This window comes from Ursus maritimus, unplaced genomic scaffold (genome assembly GCF_017311325.1).
Source record: "Ursus maritimus isolate PB19 unplaced genomic scaffold, ASM1731132v1 scaffold_36, whole genome shotgun sequence".
Lineage (NCBI taxonomy): Eukaryota > Metazoa > Chordata > Mammalia > Carnivora > Ursidae > Ursus > Ursus maritimus.
Window position 1 is genome coordinate 12965257 of NW_024426230.1, and position 20867 is coordinate 12986123.

General features: G+C 39.4%; 1 protein-coding gene across 2 annotated transcripts in view; it reads right to left on the reverse strand.

Moving 5' to 3' along the window:
• The window catches only part of SLC25A21 (solute carrier family 25 member 21), a 471897-nt gene that overhangs the window by 123191 nt on the left and 327839 nt on the right, over positions 1-20867 (reverse strand). The gene's annotated exons all lie outside the window — the stretch shown is intronic.

A 20867-nucleotide genomic window follows, 5' to 3' on the forward strand; every position in this document is an offset into this window, starting at 1 on the left:
TTTTTCTTCTTTTTGGTTACGATCATGCATCTCCGGACTCTAACCTTCAAAATTTGGGAGTTCCCCAAGGTGAGGGTCTTAAGTTATTTATTTTGTATTTTATCTGGGGTTTGTTTCTAATGAGATTTATGACAAGGACTCTCATTTCCCTACATCCCAGTTGTTCTCCATTTTTGGGTTTCTTTAGTCTGCTCACTACTTGTGTTTAACTTCTTTGTCCCAATTCTGAGTTAAGACCCTTCTGTTCTTCCATCCACAATTTCACCAAAAATTTTTAAACGAATTTTCAAAAACACCTCTTCTATTGTTTACTTTAAGACGCTTTTCTCAGATTGTTGGATTTATAACACGAACACTTCTACCTCTAAGAATGGTGTATTTTATGGTTCTAGGCCTCAGGGAATTACGTTGAAAACTGACACACATATCACAGAAAAGAGTGACTACTTTGCTTTGCCTGATGCAGTTGGGCATATGAAAGGAATGAGTATACTATAAAACTGGAAAGTGAGGCTGGATTATATTTGATTTTGTAAAGTAGAGAGTTGCTGAACCTAATCGTGCAGGAGGGTAGTCATTCTGAGATGAGGAGGTTGAGTATGCCAGCACAGTTCTTCCAGCAGGACACATAGAAATACCAACAAAAATATTTACTGCCTGACTGGGTGGATTGGAATGGGAGTATGGAGGGCGGAGCAACCATGAAGGCAGTACTATAATCCCGGTGAATATAATGCCAGAATATCAATGGTGGCAACAGGAATGTAAAGAAAGGGGTAAGCTTGTTGGGTAATCTTTCTCCTCTTTATATATACGCGTGCATGTGTGTGTGTGTGTGTGTGTGTGCGTGTGTATGTTTTATGATACATTCAACACGACACTCTCTTGATCCTCTTCAGCCCAGCAAGGAATATTCCACTATTGCCAAAATTTAAAGCATCATAAATGTTCATCTTCATAATGGTTTTGTTTGTCGAATTTAAACCTCTATTAGCATAATCATTTTTAGAAGGTTAGTTTTTAGATAAGAACTAGATCTCTAAAATTTGAATTGTATTGAACTCATCAGAAGATCATGGACCGATACAGCTAACTCATTTAAACTGTTCCAGACCTAGAGGTACACGTGGTGTATGCGTAACCATCGGCCCAGGAGGCTCAGTAAGCAGTTCTGTCTAGAACCAAGAACACGATTTGATGGTCAGGTCGATGGACCGTGTTTGGTATTTCTGGACTACTGCACATAGATGAGATACCTTGGTACTCTGGATAAAAATGAATTAACACTAAACCCAAAATAGAAAACTACATGTACACCCGCACAACAAATAACTTTACATAAAATTTGTTTATACTACAAATAACAACACAGGGAGTGATTTCCAAAATATGATGTTGATTCTCGTGTGAAAAAGAATCTCCATCTCTCCAATTGCATATTTGTAACCTATATTCATTGCTAAGCATGAAACATTTTCTTAGGTCTTCGTTGGGAAGTCCAACATTATTTTCTAACTGTTCTTTTAAGAAAATACTTTAAAATAGTTTTATATATCATAAAAGTATTACATGCTTGTAGATTTTTCTCATAATATCTGTAATAATTCTCAAGTTCACTGACCTCCATCAAATTCCTTTCTAGATGCTTTTTTCCCAAATTACCAAGTATGTTTTAAAATAACTATCATATGAAATAAGATCTACGGGTTTTAAAAAAACTCAGGGTATTATCTTCACTTCAAGAGTCACAATAAATAAATAAATGAGAAAAATAATTTACAATATAAAGAAAAATATTCACGATGTCAAGTAGCACCAGCACCAAATTGCCCAGGTGTTTATCAGAGGGAGCAATTACTGCTTTCTGCAGAGCGTCAGGAAGGACCTCAGGAAGGAGAAGGGATTTGAGCTGGTCCTATAGGATTCAGAGGCAAAAAGAGTAAGCGGGAGAAAGCATTCCAGGTGGGGAAATGAGAGAAAGGCTAGTGAGGAAAAGCTGTCCTTTCAAGAGAAGTGAAGAAAGAGATCCCCCACCATGGCAGCCTCCCACGTTTCCTTTAGGACAGGTGTTATAGGACTCTGCTGGGCCATTCAGTTGCTCAGGTGGAGACCTGAGTGGGTTGGGAGAGGAAATTTATGAGATAAAGTCAAAAAGCCCAGTAGAGACCATTTGACCTCTTCCCGCTCCTCAGCTGAGTACTTCAGTGAACTCTGCATGGCCATCTCCCAGTTATGTGACCCTGGTCCTAGAAGGGGCTATAAATGAGTCAGCAGAGGGACCAAAGCAAGTGCATCCCAATGCCTAGAAAAATGACCTTAGCCCCTCTTTCACGGCTGAAGTTCCAGACATCGGCTTTGTCTATGATGTCCGTGTGCTTGGGTAACACTGAGGCGGGTCTTCCGTCAGCTTACACCAAGATGAATACAAACTACAGTTCTTTCACAATTAACTAGTCATCTAACCTTGCTATTGGAAGTCTAGGCACTTTACTTGCTAGTTGTAATTTCTTTCTTTTTGTAGAATCTGACAGATACTATTTCTAACCTGCCATTCATTCAGTTAATAAGAGTTCTTGAACGCTAAGTATGTATTAGGTATTCCAATATTTGGGGCATTGCAAAGAAATAAGACATCATCCTGCCCTTTAGAAGCTTCTAGTTAGGTGAAGGAACTATGCAAATAGATGATTACCATATGCAAGTAATAATAGTGTTTCAGAGTATCCAGCGTCAGCCAAGGAGTTTGACCGGCACTGACTAGATACCATTATTACTCTTCTTGGAGATAATCTCCTATCTATGTGCAGACTGTAGCTGACAGAAAATAATACTATGCAGAGACACCGGAGGAAAGAGGGAAAATGGGAAGGCTATCTTTGGGCTAAATATCTGTGATTAAATTTTACCCAGGACTTTAGAACAGGCGACAAGAGCAGTGAGTGGAATCCATGAGTATTCCACTTAGAAACTGACTGATGAGTGACGCTGTTAATTACAAACAAGAGTGGCATCATCACGCGAGGAGAGTCCACAAGCTGTGTTGTACAGCAGTGCAAAAGGATGGGCAGGCAGGGTAAATACTGATTCTTCAGTAAAGCCACCCGCCATTCCTCACTAGGCTAAGGCAGCGGGAGGTCCCATTAAGCAGGTTAAGGCAAGTACAGCTGTCTCTTCTACCGCACATCTCAAATACGGCATGTCTACACTTTGCAGAGAAAGTACATGCAGTATTTAGTTCTACTACACATGACTTGTTGGGATCACAGAGTTATCAGTTCTAAGGAGTCTGTTTCAAGTTGATATAATTACAGTGCATTTTGGTCAATCATGTAAAACAGCAATTTCCTTCTTCCTCTCTACTACATTTCAGCAACTTAAAAGGTTTCTCTCTTGGATTGAAGCTTTACGTCAGCATTATTCCAAGCTGCATTCTGGGCTAACAAATTCTCTCTACGCCCGGGGAGACAATTTTCCAGTTACGTAATATAACTCTTTGTAAAATTACAAAGGCAAAGCCACACTACTCTTGATTGTATTTAGAAGAAAAGGTTGGACCTTTCCATTGTCCTAATAAAACCAGCTTAGACACATCTGGAATCTCCATCTGAGAAACTTCTCTTATTAGAATGAAAACCTGCTGCCAAACTGGCAAATGGGACAGTGGAGTAACACTCGAGAAGTATTCAGTGCCTGACGTGCAGTCAGGATGAACCACAAAGAAAGGCATGTGGCTCAACCCCTATGTACGCCTCATTGCCCAGGAGCCAGCAACCCCGTCTGCTGGGGTGCCAAGCAGCACGGTCGTGCAGACTCCTCCGAGTGGAGGGAACAGCCCTGTCATCCACCGTGCCATAAACATGAAGGGAGTTACTGTGGTAACCACCAGGGCAAAGAAGGGCTGCTCAGTGTTCACAAACAAATGTATAAGCATATTTTTAAAAGCTGAAGAATGTTCTCACTCACTAAACTATTTATTTTTCTCCGAACGGATCGAGAACCATTACTATAGCCTTTCCCACTGACTTAGATGTGTGCTTAGTCGGTGATACCAAACTTCAGACTAGTCTGTTGTTGATTCTCGGCACAGTTAGAAATGCCAGGTTAGGCATTCAGCTGGTCTGAGCACTTCTTAAGATATGCCATAAAAAAGATACGTCTGTAAGAAATAAAATGACTTTGCTTGCCTTAAAAGCTGTAGGATGAGGTTTTTTTGAAAATTTCAAAATCGCAAATTTATGCAATGCCTTTATCTGCAAAGTAATTTTATATCTATCATATTTTTAAAAAATACTGATGGCTGATGGCATCTATATTGGGGAGGGGAGGCTTTAGGACACACATGTACAGATACACGTATATGCATCTATGTATGTGTATATGTGATTTATAGTATATTTATATGAAGGGTGGCAGTTGAGTTGCAAAGAGTCAGATTGGGGTAGATGATGACATCTGTCCTGAAGCTATGTTCACATAGCACACACTCTGCTTTTTAGTTTGATCATATGATTGTTTGCGGTGCTTTAGGGTAGGGAACTGATGGAGATTCGGGAGGGGGCGAAAGCCATCCAAACCATCCCTTTGGTACTGCCATTGATCCCGAGCAGAGCAGCAAGATAGGAGAAGTTTAGCTCTGGCATCATCTCCAGGTCATTTTCCAGTTCAACAGTAGGCTTGTGCTCTCTCCTATCTTCCCCTCTTCAACTCCAGCTCAGAAAAGCATTCACACCATTTATCTTTAATATAGCTTTTCAAATGAGATGCTATCTCTCAGATTTGTCTGCTGTTAAAGGGATTTCCGCTGTCAGAGGCGAGGTAGACAGGTTTGTTTTGTTTTGGGTGGAGATGCCACCAAAGATAGTCCTGAGTGATACGTTTTCCTGAGTGGAATTGTATGCTACCCTCATGCTGTGGGCTACACACAAATTCCACCTTTCTGTCCGAGGTAAGGACCTGAGGAGAAAAGAGACACAGACCAGGAGCCACCAGTTACAATTTAAGTGTAGCCACGAGTAAGCAGTGAAAACTAGTGAGGTTTGCAGCTTAATCCTTCTTGGCCTTTCTCCTTAGCAGTGAAATGGGAGAGCAGACATTAGAGGACACTTTGACTTTGAAGGGACAGTGACACACAGACTTATAGTTGAGTTTGTTAGCCATAAGAAAGAGGAAGCATTTCATTTTGTTTTGTAAAGCCCCAAATTCCATATTTTATAGAGGTGGGGAACAGCTAATAAAAATTGTACACTGACAATAAGTGGTGAGGAATCTAATGAAACTCCCTGCCAAGATCTTCGCAAATGTGCTATGAACCAAGATTATTAGTAATTACCAGAATGTTACACATGCTCCTTAATAAACACTTAAGAAACCCACTAATGAATCAAGAGATTAACAGACTAAAGGTTTGCAATTACAGAACACATTAAACGGATAACTGTGGGAAGATTAAGTAAAGATTTTAATTCACTGTAATTAGCCTATCTTACTGAAATAAGATGTTTCTCCTATGGAGTATGTTTGCTTTCTTACTGGTTGGTTGAGCATGGCCAAAGTCACACTGAACATGCAAAGACATGTCTGAGGCTTTGAAATGTGGGTGTACACGCCTACCTTACAGACTTTGGGAAAAGGCCCTAGGAAGCACATCTTCAGAACAATTCCCACCATGTATATTTGTTTTCTGTACTCTCAAAAGTCACCTTCCACTGAGGCTGCCCCAAGAGAAAAAAAATACCCACTTTCCACGAAAGACTAACCACTGAACTCAAGGGGGATGGGGTCTCTGCATTTGTCACCCCTGCAGAAGACCACGTCAGATGGTGGAGAGACGAGGCTGCGACCTAGGAGATGATTCCAACAGTTTTCTTTAGCAGGTGCTGGGGAGAAAGGTTTTCTTTGAACATTTCTCAGACAAATGTTGGCTGTGGATATTCTGTTTTACTTTAGATTAAATATAACAATAATCCACGTAACACTGCCTTGGCAATGATGAGCACAAGAGTCTTTTAATCACGTTGGAAGGGTGCGGTTTACAGTTCTAGACAGATTTCTGCCTCAACATTTCCTGAGATTTCCATCTGCACAAGAGGCAAAGTGAAGAGTTCTGGGGACATAGAGATGAATAAGCCACAGATCTTGTTCTCTAGAACAGAACAAACAGGTGGAGGGCAGGGAGATGTTAGTAGTTCGTCATAAAATAAGGCAGAATACAGGGGCACCTGGGTGGCTCAGTGGGTTAAGCGTCTGCCTTCAACTCAGGTTATGATCCTGGGGCTTAGGATCCAGCCTGATGTCTGGCTCCCTGCTCAGCAGGGAGTCTGCTTGTCCCTTTTCTTCTGCCCTACCTCCTCCCCCCTACCCCCCCCCACTCATGCTCTCTCTCTCTCAAATAAATAAAATCTTAAAAAAAAAATAAGGCAGAATACAAATGTTAAAGATTCCGGGAACTAGGTTTGCCTGCAACTTAAGCATTGCTTTTGCTTGCTGGGTTTGAGACTTAGGCCTGGCATCAATTAGCACCCCAAACTAACGCTAACAAATCCACAAGGGTCATGAGTTTGGCTCTGTCTGCGCAGTGACCACCGACCAAAGTTCAAAAGCCGTACCCTTACATATTTGGCTGCTTATCAAATTATTCTAAAAATTCAGGGAAAAGAAAGATATTTTTCCTGAATGTTGCTCAGTCATCGCTCTGAGAGAGTCTCTTCATAAAAGAAATAAAGACCTATGCCTGGTAAAAATTAAGATTTTGCCTGTTTAAAGTCTGAATGTCTTTACTAGGTGTAGGGGGGCCGGGCTATGCTTTGGCTTAGTGTTTATGATATTGTAAAGAAGACCAATAAATTTCTCTATGTTATTTTAAAACAGTTTATAATTTGAAGAAATATGTAACCTGGAGTGCTCAGTCAGCCTAGATAATTACTGCAGATAAAGTAACACATCTTGGCAAGGCCACAAAAGCAAGGGAAATCTTCAGTGCCATGTAATTTTGAACACGCTTTTGGACAGAGCCTCAAAAATATTATCTCTCTGAAATATCAGATCAACCCAGATAGCCTGATTATACTTTAAGTAATTTCCTGTGATCCCAGACACATCTAACTGCGGTCTCCTTTCACAAGGCAGGGAGATTTAAAGTCTGATATGCTTTGTACATTTCACAAATCACACTTTGACTATACACTTCAATATTCTATAAATGGTTCATCGTTTTGCCAAGCACAAGTTTTGTTACAATAAACATTTACCTGTGTGTCTCTGATTAGTGTGATGAAATAGATCTAGCCTTGTACATCTTACACAATTATAAGACATATGGTATTCCTGGTATGTCAAATCTGCAAAATTTGACATTGTAAGATGAACCATGATAAGACAGTTGATTCTACCATCTGGCACACGTTCTTCCAGTTGTTTATGTTACTTATGGGATAATAACTAAGAACACTGACGATATAATTCTAAAATTTATTTTAATGACAATATGCTAGTTAACAAGTCAGAGACAAATGATCATTAGAAATTACAACCTAAATCTAATAATGTTAAACCACAAGCAATAAAACAGGCTAATTGACATGGCTGTATAATTAAAGTGCTCCAAGCATAAACTGGTCTCAATTAAACACAAGCCTGACTAGCATGACTTTCAGTATTTTGCTTTGTAAAATACATGTCACAATATAAAATAATGCTGATAATATAAAAATATAGGGCTGCCACTTTTTGAATATACATGTGTATGTATGCATATATTTAATTAAACTTCATATTTAATGTCGACAAATGACCAGATGCACCTACCTATATTTTCCCAAGTGCACTGATGTAGGCTGGCCATTACAGTGGTTAATTAGCATGAAATCAAATTATACATGGGCAGGGAGGGAAGGATGGATCACAGGTTGGAAAATAACCCATAAGCAAGGTAATGAGAATAGAGAGGGTGACATCAGCTTTAGCAATCAAGTACTAAAATTACTATAGTCATGACGAGTATCATTTTCACATATTCCCAAAATAATTATAGTTTTAAAAAATTTGACCCCCACCCCCCAAAAAAAGTCAGCTATATTCTTTCTCTCTCCAATCCTCCCCACCTACCTCCTTGGGTCAACAGGTTTTCCTAATGTTCATCAATAGTACCTACTGCCTGGTGACAGAGAACCACAGGACATCATTCTCACCTGTTGAACTTCAGCTCATTGCTCGGGATGGCACTGAAGTTCTTGGTTTCCAGCCTCCATAAAAGATTTCCAGAACAGGGAAATTGAAAGCAGTCAAATCTACCAGAACCCTCTCACTGGCCCTGGGAACTGAGCCACTTCACATAAACTAATTATGCACTAGAGACTGTAAGCTGGGGTCCCGGTGAGGGAGAATGTCAGAGAATATAGTCTCTAAAGACCTAATATACCATATTCCATTTTATTTTAACTGATCAAATGTGCCTATTTTATGGTTTATTTAGCATTGATAAGGAAGGATGTTTTTCAACAATGTCAAAGGGAGAAGATTAAGAGAGTGGGTGGCTTCTTTGCATTCATAAGCATAAGTGCTTATGCTAGAAAGAAATTTGGGGAATGGAGGTAAGAAACTTGGCTAGTAAGGAAGAAAATATGCTTATACTTATCAGAGTTGAGGAAAATTTCAAGGGAAGATTTTATTTTTATACCAAGATTGACCTCATAGGTTACCAAGATTTGGATCAGTTATTATTGATTCCAAATGAGGACTAGAGTTTTCAAAAGCATTTTATAGGTGGACAGGACCCAAAAATGACCAAAAAAGTGGTGATCGTACTGCTTACTTATAAATTGCTTTCAACTTTGAGAGCATTTTTACATCTGTGATCTAATCGCAGGATACTCCTCAGTTTCACAGTTCCTTGTATTTGTAGGGTAAAAATCACTTGAAAAAGGGGAAAAGAAAAAGTATCAGCTTGGATCTAGAAAAGCATCAGACTAGAGGGAATAGGTTTCCCTGAAGTCTTTCACCTTATTTTTGTCTCTAGGTCAGAGAATGTCTAGTAAAATTACTTCTCTAAAACCAAGCTTTTTTCATTTGTTAAAGAGGGAATAATGTTACTTGCATGCCACCCAACTGACTTCGAAGTTTATCTCTGGAACTCTAAAAAAATTGGCCCTGAATTAACTGTTGTGGGGACAGCCAGGTTTCAGCGATGAATTGACTGTGTTAATTTGATTTGATCCCTCATTGTCTGGAGTATAGACTGTGGGTGGAGAGGGATCTCTCATGGGGGAGGTAGGATGGACATCTTTGTGGAGGAATTTGGATGCAGTCTTATTTGAAGAGTAAGACATCATGTGATTCCTGCCAGCCCTCTCATTGTAGACAACTAGACTGATACACTGTAGACCAAAACCAAAACCAAAAACACCCCCTGACCTTTCTACATTTCTTTAGCATCTATTCTATGGGGTTTATTTCCAAGCTTACTGTCTGCCTGGGGAACACTGTCAAGACCAGTATCAACTAACTCTGTAACTTCTCTCTCTCACCCCAACTGCCACTTCTCTCTTCCCTCTCTCTAACTCTGTTTTTCTCAACTATATGCTTTTAATAATGAAGATTCCATTATGACAGGAACCCATGCTCAAGAGAGCCCCAGTGGAAGGGTGTGGTTTCATCATCATCAAATAACAAGCTAAAAATAATTAAAAATGACTTAGAACACTGGCAACAGAAGAGATGCATGAATTATTTCCACCCAGGAGCAGGCCTAACTTGGCCACAGAACTTGTATGGGAAACTTTGTTTTACCAATTAACCAAATATTTAATAAAAGACAACTAATACATTTGGCCAAATTACAGGTGGGTAGTTTGGTGGATAACAAAGCACATCAAGACCATTCCAGTCATGTAATTTCATAAAACGATGATCTTATTCCAACCAGCAGCTTTTACATAAATGTAAATTTGCATTTTAAAACAATTATTCTAAAAAACCTAGCTTTCTACTCTATAAATTAAGATTCAGATTAATTGGATAGCTTGGTTAATGTAGGTTCCCTAAAATCTTAAAAACTAAACATAAGACATTCACTTAAAATGAGACCCAAGTGAGAAACCTAGAGTGAACACCTAAGAGTTAAACCTCCTCCTCCAAACTTCTGCGAGGGTGAGTTCTCGTTGTCTCCAACGAAACTCTGCTCATTTGCAGTCAATTAATCGTCATGAGTTCTGAGTATGACGATTAGATTTTTTTAACGGTTTAAAGGGTAAGTTTTATGCATATCTTACCACAATTAAAAAAAAAAAGCCTTATTCAGTTTAAGGATGCTTCACAGCCCTTTCACCATCTCCCCAAGCTGTTCCCCAAAAAACCAGTTTGGTTGAGAGCATGATAGGAAGATTAGCTCAACACAATGGCAGTGTTGAAGGAAGATTTTTTGTGGGTGGGGTGGGGGTGGGGAAAAGGGAATCAGTGATGTAGGAAAAGAATTTAGTGCAGAAAACTCCTGGGGGATCCTGAGCTTGTCTCATCCCTCAAACACAGCTGGATAGTTACCAAATTATTCTAAACACCCAAGAAGTCAGTCAGAGGTCTGAGAGAACAAAACCACAAGGTTACAAGTAGTAAAGCGACCACTTTCTGGAAGGTAGGAGTTGTGGAAGTTCCCTTGGCGGAGACATAGCTGAAGATTAGATTCAAACACTGGGAGTTTTAGCTCCTCCCCCACAAGTAAAACCTTATTGTTGAGTACAGAAGTGCAAACAAGTATTCTGGAACACTGAAATTTACAAAGAATTCATGCCAACTAACATTTGCTGAGTGCCTACTCTGTACAGGACACTCACATGTTAAGACTGCTTAACTCAGACACTGACCCTGTTACAGAAGTTTGCATTCTAGGGGCGCCTGGGTAGCTCAGTCAGTTGGGTGTCCGACTCTTGATTTCGGCTCAGGTCATGATCTCAGGGTTGTGAGATTGAGCCTGGTGTCAGGCTCCATGCTCAGCATAAAGTCTGCTTAGGATTTTCTTGTATTCTCCCTCTGCCCCCTACCCCTTGTCGCACACACACGCACACTCTCTCTCAAATAAATAAATAAATAAATAAATCTTAAAAAAAAGAAGTTTGCATTCTAATAGGAGACAAACATGTGGCATTCAAACATGAATAACAGGCAAGTCTTCCTAGATTTGTCATATTCTTGCTTGCCCCCTTGAATAGTACACAGGAAACCCAACATAGCATGTTCGCAGTGCCTGTGGTCAGTGGGGGCCTTCCAAAGGGGAATTATCCTTCTGTGCTGTTACCCTGGGATCTGCCTACACTAATGGCCTCACAGTGCTTTTCTGGTTCTTTGTTTCTCTGTATGGTTTTGTTCTACCCCTTATTGCTAAGCAATGAGCTATCTTTTCTTGCACATCATTGTGTTTGCCCCAAGCCACTCTCCCTGCTTCCATCTTCCCCTCCCCCTTTTCTCTCCTGCATTCCTCCCGTGACCTTTCACTCACCACTTGAAACCCAGCAGTGAATGAAGGACGAGATAACTCAGCTTGGTCATGGCTCTCAGAGAGGGCCGCAGGGGCCATATTATGAGTCAGGTCCGTGAGCATCAGTGCCTGGTTCTTGTAACATCTATTTTGGCTGTTCAGAGACCATTTTCTGCATGTGTTTTGTTTCTCAGTTCTGTGCCAGAGTTGAGGTTCTGAGATAAGTGGGCCTCTGGCTGAGTTTGAACTTTCCCTGAGAATGGGCTGTCCTGAGAGGAGAGAAGGGGTAGATAGTCTCCATTTTCCTCTCGTATCCTCTTCCCTAGGCTCTGTGGTCATGCCCAGGTAGAAGACCTCAGGCAGGGACAGTCTCTCCTGCTTGTGGGAAGGTAGCCCTGCTGCCACGTGCTCCTATCCCTCTGGGATCCTTCCACTCCATGGGCTTACTAAAGAGTCCTGAACAAGAACTAATTTATAACTTACACTAAGGATGATGAGGATGGCACACAGCAGAGCTGATGCCAGCCATAATGATTTCTTCATTCTGTTCCCCTATTTGTTTTGTGGGTTCTGTTCCTGTTTGTTTCTTCAAATAAGATGCGCTTCCTTTTTCTTGGTATGTTTTCCACTTTTGCATTATGAACCATGTGGTGTCTGTTATTTAGATTCTCATAAACGCATGTTTAGTTTGAACATTTGAGGAAAATATTCTTTTGAAAAACCTATATTTTTCAGAATTCTGACCAAATCACTGTGGTTTTCTGTTGGCACTGATGATATTGCACTATCCTTTTGGGAGAGAGAAGAGAAAGAAATATAGAAGAGAAAAGAAAAGGAAAGAAAAAAGAAAGAAAGAATGAAAGAGAAAGAAAAGAAAGGAAGGTCAAACGAAAGAAAAAGAACCACTGCAAAGGATTCTACTTCCCAGTACAAATACTTTTGGAACTGCTAAGCCCATTCTTACTCATGTGTGTTAGGTCAAATTCTGGCAGAAATCATAAGACAGCTGCAATTCCATACTTTGAAATGTCTATTAAAAAAATCTTGATATAATTTATAGAATAGTTGGCAGGTATTCCCCGTTTTTTCTCATTCCCTTGAATGTAGACAACTTTTGGAATAAAGGAAGGGGAGAAATGAGTATTTTCAATGGTGAAGTCAGTATATTCACAACTTTAAATGTGATGCCAAGAGAACTTTAGGCAGTGAAGATTGGTTTGAGTGTGTATATATTTTTAGTAATATTACTTGTGTCAGATTCAGTTTCAGCTAACTTAAGTTTGGGACTGAAGACAAAAATTTACCACAGGTAAACAAATATACAATGGAAGACACTACACTTTTAGATACAAATCAGATAAAGAAAATTTTCTTAAAAATCTCAAGTTTAAGCATTCTAGAAATTTAAAGGCATAAGCAGATGACTTTTTTCATTATATTGCAATACCAATCCTAAATGAACATGGCTTCACCAAGGGCTTTGGCTGCTAGGACTGACATGTCTCAAAGTAACTCACATCAGGGAGAAAGTGGTTATTACAGAGACTGTGTGGGACAAAATAGTGTAATGAGGTCTCCTGGGAACTGGGACTGGGCAGGGGAATCCATCAGGGACTGTGGTGGAAGCAATAAGCAGTCCACTAACACCTTCTGCTCCCTTTTTCATTGTGTGAAGTTGGTTTGGGGAGATACCTACACCGTCTGATATAAGTACATCCCCAGCGCCCTGTACATCCAGATGTAGGTCATGTGACTAGTTCTTTTGAATGGAATCGAAGTGATGTAATGGGTCACTTTCAGACTGACATTCTTATGAGTGGGGCTTCTTCATTCTCTTTCCTGCTTTACCCAATGTACTTTTGCAAGATACATCTTACATCAACACTAGTTACACCTGACATCAAACCTGTCTCCTCTGCAAGAAGGAACCAGAGGACTCTGAAGCTTTAGTGGGTACACAGCTACAAGGCAGAAGGAGCCTGGATCCCTGTCTCACACATGCTTTCTTGGGATAAACACTGAAATTTAGGGGTTTATTTGTTACCGCAACTAGATTTGCCTTAACTGATCCAAGGACCAACCTTGTACTGTGTCTCTGTCTCTGTGTCCCCTCTGTAGACCAGTTCCTTCTGGTTATTCATGCTTCCTGCTCCCCCACAGCACGCACTGACTTTGATAAAGCTACCCAGCCATGGTGTAATAAGACACAAACCTGATGCCCACCAGTAACTCGTTTCTGCCACAACGTGAGCCAAATATTTTCTGTTTGCTCCTCCAGCACTCTCTCCACCCTTTTCCATCCTGTTCGTTGCCCTGAGAAGTGATCCAAATTGATTACATCAAAAGAATCCTATGTTCTCTGTCTTCCAGTTGGATTTGGTCAATGAGAAAGCCCTGGCAGGTGACAGGAGGAAGGGAGGAAGATGAATTTGGGCTATTTATTTGTCTGGTTCCTTCCTGTGAGGTTTCCTCAGGCTTGTCTCTGTCAACAGAAGCTCACCGCTCCTCTCAAGAAGCCCTCTCTTCACGACTTTTGTCTTTCAAGTTTTGGTAACCTTTCCCTTCACGCATGCCTTTGAGCTTAGAGACAGCTTTTCCTCCTGCTGCTGGTAGCCTTGGGATCCTGAGAGTTCTTCCTTATGATTTCTTTATACCCTGCCCATAGTTTTGTTGTGAATCCATTTATAAATGCTTCCAATTATCCTAATTTGAGAGAACTACCTGTTTCCATTTCACTGCAAAATCATATCCCAGTTAAAATTCTCTAAGGAGTCAGTTGTCTACCACTGGCTCTCTTAGCCATGTCCATGGGATGGAGTTATTCTGCAAACATCACCTCAAGCCCACCCCTGCAGCCAAGCCTGTGAGTGATGGTGACTTGCAGAGAAAGAGGAAGTTTGCAGGTATCTCGAAATAGGTCTATCAAACCATACATCTTCATATCTTCTGGTAAAAGTTCCCCTTCATTTTTCACTCCTGTTTAGCTAGATAATTGCCATCATCTCCATTGTATTTTTTTTTCCCCTCTAGTGGATTGCCTTATCACGGAGAGAGCACATTATTACTTTTTATAGGATTGTGTATTGTGAACAGTGAATGTTCCTACTATACCATTTAGAATCCAATTCTTTAGATTCCAAAGTGGAAATGTTTTAAAAACAAAATAGGAGAAAAAAGTACTAATAACCACAGATTAGTGTTTTGGCCATGTTATTTTTTAGGGGGAGAAATGTCTTTGTACCAACCTGGATATGCCATGGATATATGATACAATATTTGCATCCAAAGAGCTCATCAATTTTCTCTTGGAATTTTTTTTTTTTTTTTGTGTATAGTTCACTTTCTTTTTACTGCCATTAGTATCCAGCAAAAGATGTTACGTAAGCATACAACTGAATTAGGAATTATTATTATACCAAACATCTCACCGCTTTCATTCAATGTAAAAAGTGCGTTATACATGGGGAGCCAAGCAGTTTTGATAAGGTGCCTAACTTAAGGTAGTATAAAAATTGTGTGAATATCCAGGTACAGAAGCCAAATGTTACATTTTAAGGGTTTATTTTTTCTAAATATTTTATTTTAAGCCTTTGGTAGTAACAGTTGTATTCTTTTTCTTATTTCAGGAAAAGGGGAACTAGAAAGCACTCACCTGCCTCCCCCGGGAGAAGACAAAATGGAAGACAATATATTTTTTCACTCTATTTAAAGTCACATGTTTTATATAAACTGAAATAAGGTTAATATTGCAAGATAGTTATTTTTCCAACTTAATATATGTATATTTAAAGATTTTATTTATCTATTTGAGAGAGACAGAGATAGCGACAGAGAGCATGTGCGGGGAGGAGAGGGAGAAGCAGGCTCCCCGCCAAGCAGGAAGCCTGACGCCAGACTCAATTCCAGGACCCCAGGATCATGACCCGAGCCAAAGGCAGACATCCAACAAACTGAGCCACCCAGGCACCCCAAGTTAATATATTCTTAAGAAATACTATTACCACTGCCCTTCACCATACATAGGAAACCCATACCACCCGCTCCTCAATTTCCTGCATCATCAATTTCATGAGGGGGATATATGCAAAAGCTCAGACTTACTAGGACTTCATAATGGGATTCAAAGTGGAAGGTGGTTATCTGTTTTCAAAAGTCATAGATTGATCATATAGCCACAGCACTGCCCCCCTCCTGAAACTTTCCAGCACACACACACACATACACACACACACACACACACAGCTAAAATCAGAGAAATAAGCTTAGAAATTGGTCCAGCATGAAAGCATCTTATTTACACTGATTTCTAGTGCATATATAGAAAGCGGATTATCTTTATTTTATCATGTTTCTTCTAAATAGGAACTACCTACAAGGAGATCATTAAAATAGCACTACTGTTTAAATAAATTCCTCAAAGGCCTAAATTTGCACTGTCCAGTATGGAAACCACTAGTCACATGTGGCTTCTGAGCAGTTGAGATGGGCCTAGTGCAACTGAGGAAATGAATTTATTTTATTTTAATTGATTTAGATTTAAATTTAAGAGCTAAAGAACTGTAAAATATTTTTCCATTAAATATAACTTCATTGTTTTCCTAGGATTACACTATCTGTTGCATCCCAGAGATGTATATAGCAAGCATGTACTTTTTACTTTCTAATATCTGGCTAACAACAAATTGCAATTATGTGTATGTCTCACATTATATTGAATTGGAAAGTTCTGGCTTAAAAACTAAGATCTAAGGCTGAAATACTTTTTTTTTTTTTCCCTATAGCTTCACCCTAAATGGAGCATTATCAGAGTAGATTCAAGAGTTAGGAAACCATCCTGAATTTTAAATTCAGTTCCTCTCTTATAAGCTTGGTGTTACTTATTGTATAGTTTCATTACTTCAATTGTTTATATAGGTTTAAAATGAAATAAGTTTCATCACAGGATAACCTTACTATGCCAGTTTTGAACTGATTAAAGATGAAAATATGTCTTTGGTGCTCCTTGAACAATCTTTTATAAGATGCGTCAACTTAAAATGAAGCCATAGTGGTTGTAAGGCCGACAAAAATGTTTTCTGAGAAATCCAAAATGGAATCTACTGGATTAAATTCCAAGCCAAATTAGGAACATTGAAAACCCTCTTAAATACACAATGTTCTTTTCCTTCAAGCTATTTGAGAGTTGCAGCTGAAGAAATCCGTGTGATCTTTTCCAAGTACAAAATTTGAGGAAGATCAATACATAGATATGCTGAAGTCATTTCCATGCCTGTGTCTTTGCTAGTTTGATAAAACTAGCAATTAAATAGAATCTTCCAAACATAAGGGATTGTTAGTATCGTCTCAAAGAAAGTCAAATCTTTCACTGGAAAACAGAAACAGCCAGTTCCTCAGGACAGTTTTGTGGAGAAGTTGGAGCTGTTTATGGAGAGATAGTGACTTGAAAATCACCAGCGTGTAATGAAAATTGAAAAGTGTTTTTTTTTCTTCCACATCAACCTAATGACTCTATGAAAAAATACACATATCTTCATTATCATGAGTCACAACAATGATTCGAGATCTTCTAATATAAATGGTATGTCCTTTGTTTTTCCTTAGACAGGACAAGAGACAAAAACTGGAAAGTTTGGGTCATATGGATCATGGCAGCACTGCTATGTCTGGAATTTTCTTATAAATATCCTATTGCTTGGAGCCTCACAGGCCTGGCTAAAACAGCAGGGACAATCTCGTTTGCACTTTTATAGTTGTAGAGGGATTTTCAGGAGTTAAAACAATTTTCTATAATATTCCGTATTAACGAATCTGAAGTGTGATCATTACACCTTTTCATGCTTTTCTGTGAGCTGACAATTTGGAAGTAATTAAAAAAAAAAACAAACAAGATTACAAACAACGACAACAGGAAGGCATTATTGGGTACTCAAAAGAATCTACTCTGCAACGATTTTTTACTGCCTGTTCGCAGCTCTATGCCCCTTTAAGATTATTTTTTTAAACACTATAAATGGCTGTTTCTACCCTTGTGACCTTGTGAAAATCATCACTTCAAAGGAATGTCTTGTGGCATCGTACAATAACTAAATAAATCTCAGCAAAGTGGATGCAACCCTTTCTTGTGCTAGTAAACACCAGAGAACATTATATCAGAGTCTCCTTTTACTTATGTTACAAATGTTCGTTGTTTACCAGCATTTGAATAACTTTACTTTTCTTGAAATTAGGAAAATACTAATATGTCACTAAAACGTAAAACTTCCATATAAGTCCATTAAAGTTACTTTTTCAAGCCATCTATAAATTCTACCCTAAACTACACCAGGCAGGCATAAGGATACTAGAAAACATGACATACAAGGAAGTTTAAAAATCAGAGTCAATGAGAAGGGAATTCAAAGTAAATATACAGTACTATTAAAATAAATTTTATACACACACACACAGAGAAAATAAATAAACGCTTAAAGGAGATAGGATATACACATTGAGTTGATGGATTGGAGACTAGATGGGGTTAAACGGAGAAAACTTATCTGAAGCAGTTAGCTTGGGATGCCAGGAAGGACGGTTCTGGGGCAGTGAGCAGAGTGTTTTCATGGCTGGATGGGAAGCTAAACCAGCACAGAAAAGAGCCTTGTTAGAGAGTTTTAAAAGGAGATATGTGTACATCAGTAAGCGCTGATAAAACCTTTTCCTATGGAGTAAACATATGGTTTTTGAAAGCTTAGGAGGGCTGTTCTAGAAGTTTAGGGGGGAAAAAGCACATGTAAAGTCGAAAGGAAGTAAGTACCTGAACAATAGGCAGAAGTGAGAGTAAATTTTCCGATAGCTGATTTGTATCTATTTAGGAAAGGGCATCGGCGTCCACTGAACTTGGCTCTAAGAAGGGAAAATTGTGCCAGACCAATTTAATTTCCTCCCACAGAATAGTGACAGGCAATGTCAACTGACAGGAAGCAGTAGTAAAAAAAAAAAAAAAAAAAGGATGTTAAAATAGGCCAGGCATGAGAGAACCAAAATCTGGAACACAAACCTGATAAGGGGTTTGGCAAGGTAAGGATACACGTAGGTAGAGACAGACCTGGATTCAAATCCTGACTGTGCCAGTTACCCACTGCATGAACTTGGACAGGGAGTTTAAATTTTTCTGTTTCTTTATCTGGAAAAGTGATACCAACCTTTGCCACTTGCAGTGAGGATTAAATAAGACAATTTGTATAAAATGCTTGGTACCAATATTTCCCAGTAAGTATTGGCTTCCTTCCACCCCTTCTCAACCCAACCTCTCCTCCCTTCTCTTTCTCTAATTGATCATACACCTTGGAAAGAAAGATTCATGAAAAGTCTAAGAATAAAGCTCTGTGAAAACAGGAAAAGGGACACAGCCCCATTTCCTTTCACTCTTAAACTCTTGTTACAGGCTTCCTGGCTCTACAAGGAACCATTTACACCCATTTGGCATTCTCACAGCGTTTCCCAGTTTTTCCTTGTCAAATGTCAAGAAGCTGAAGGAAACAGCCTCCTTACCAAGTGAAATTTTTTTTAAAAAAATTCTTTATTCATATATATATATATATATATATGTATATATGTATATATATCTCAAGTAAAATGCAGTGCAAACACAAGTATGAACACCAACTAATGGTAACCCTATTAGTGCTTAAAAAGAGCCACCCCACCATGTCAGCTTTACAACTACAACCTTCAACTAGAATATCAGTTACTTGGTTCTTACAGATTTGTCCAGTTTGTTCAAGTAAACAAAAATCAATTTCCTAGCATGCTCTATAACATCTCGATAACAATTTAACACCTATGCGTAAAGAAAGAATCGGGGATTATACAATCACTTAGTATGTATTATTTCTAGACTGAGCAGACATAAGTCTTTGAGGATTAATTTCATGCTGAGGGTTAAATTTCACTTTCATGATAGGCTAACCATTGCCTGGGGCTGCACAGATAATGAACCTGCCAAGGGATTAGCAAGGAAACACTTGTGTTATTATAAAGCGGGTACACTTCCCTTTCTAACCAAGTTCATCCTACATGACATTAACAAATTACTCCCTCTCTCTGCCCACATTTCAATATAATGTGAGCCAACAAGTGACCCCAAACCAATAGGACACGAGATAAGATCTTCCCTGTGCATGAATGGCTATTAAACTTGTCTGTGAGAGCTAGACCTCCTGCAGGGAAACACAAGGCATTTTATCTCCATAGGGCCCCTGCCTCCCCTGCAGAAACCTTTCTTTGGTCATAAAGCCTCTAAATGGACACAATGCCAAGAGGTAGAAATGTCTTAACAAAAATATTTAGCCTACAGAAAAGGCACTCTCCAGAAAACACAAATGACACAATTCATTTTTGACAAACTCGCAAGGACCTAATATCTTCTAAATAAGAATTTAATGGCTTAGCATTTGCTGAAGTATGTGTTAAGAGAGATTTCTGATTTTTCAGATAAAAATATCCTTTACTCAACAGGCCCTCTCTTAAATAACAGCTATGTACATAGACGTCAAATCTGTTGGCCTTTTCTCAGGTTTCATTCTCAGAAGATCATCTTCTGCGGGCGGCGGCGGGAGAGGAACTCCACTGGGCAACACTTAACCATCGTGTCCCTCCAATTGTGGTCTCTAGGTACTTGTCATATTTCTACTACTTGACTGCAAGCTCCCTCAGGGCAGGGAGTTCATCTTAACTTACCTTTGCATCCCCTCCAGAGTCTGACCAAATATCGTCACCGAGGGACAAGCAGCTACTATTGGCAGAATAGAATCTAACCAGCCTCTACCGTTGACCATATCCTGATCCCATGGCACAATGTTTGGAGCAAAGAAAATCTAACAGATAAACAGAATACGTGGCTCCTGTTATACATGAAGTTATAATTTAGGTGTGTTTAGTATAAATTAGAAATTCTTTTGTAAAACAGTACGGAGGTTCCTCAAAAAGTTAAAAATAGAGCTACCCTATGAGCCAGCAATTGCACTACTGGATATTTACCCCAAAGATACAGATGCAGTGAAAAGAAGGGGCACGTGCATCCCAATGTTCATAGCAGCAATGTCCACAATAGCCAAGCTATGGAAGGAGCTGAGATGCCCTTCAACAGATGAATGGATAAGGAAGATGTGGTCCATATATACAATGGAATATTACTCAGCCATCAGAAAGGATGAATACTCACCATTTACATCGACATGGATGGAACTGGAAGGGATTATGCTAAGTGAAATAAGTCAAGGAGAGAAAGACGATTATTGTATGATTTCGCTCATATGTGGAACATAAGCAATAGCACAGAGGACATTAGGGGAAGGGAGGGAGAACTGAAGGGGGGGCAACCGGAGGGAGAGAGACCATGAGAGACTATGGACTCCGGGAAACA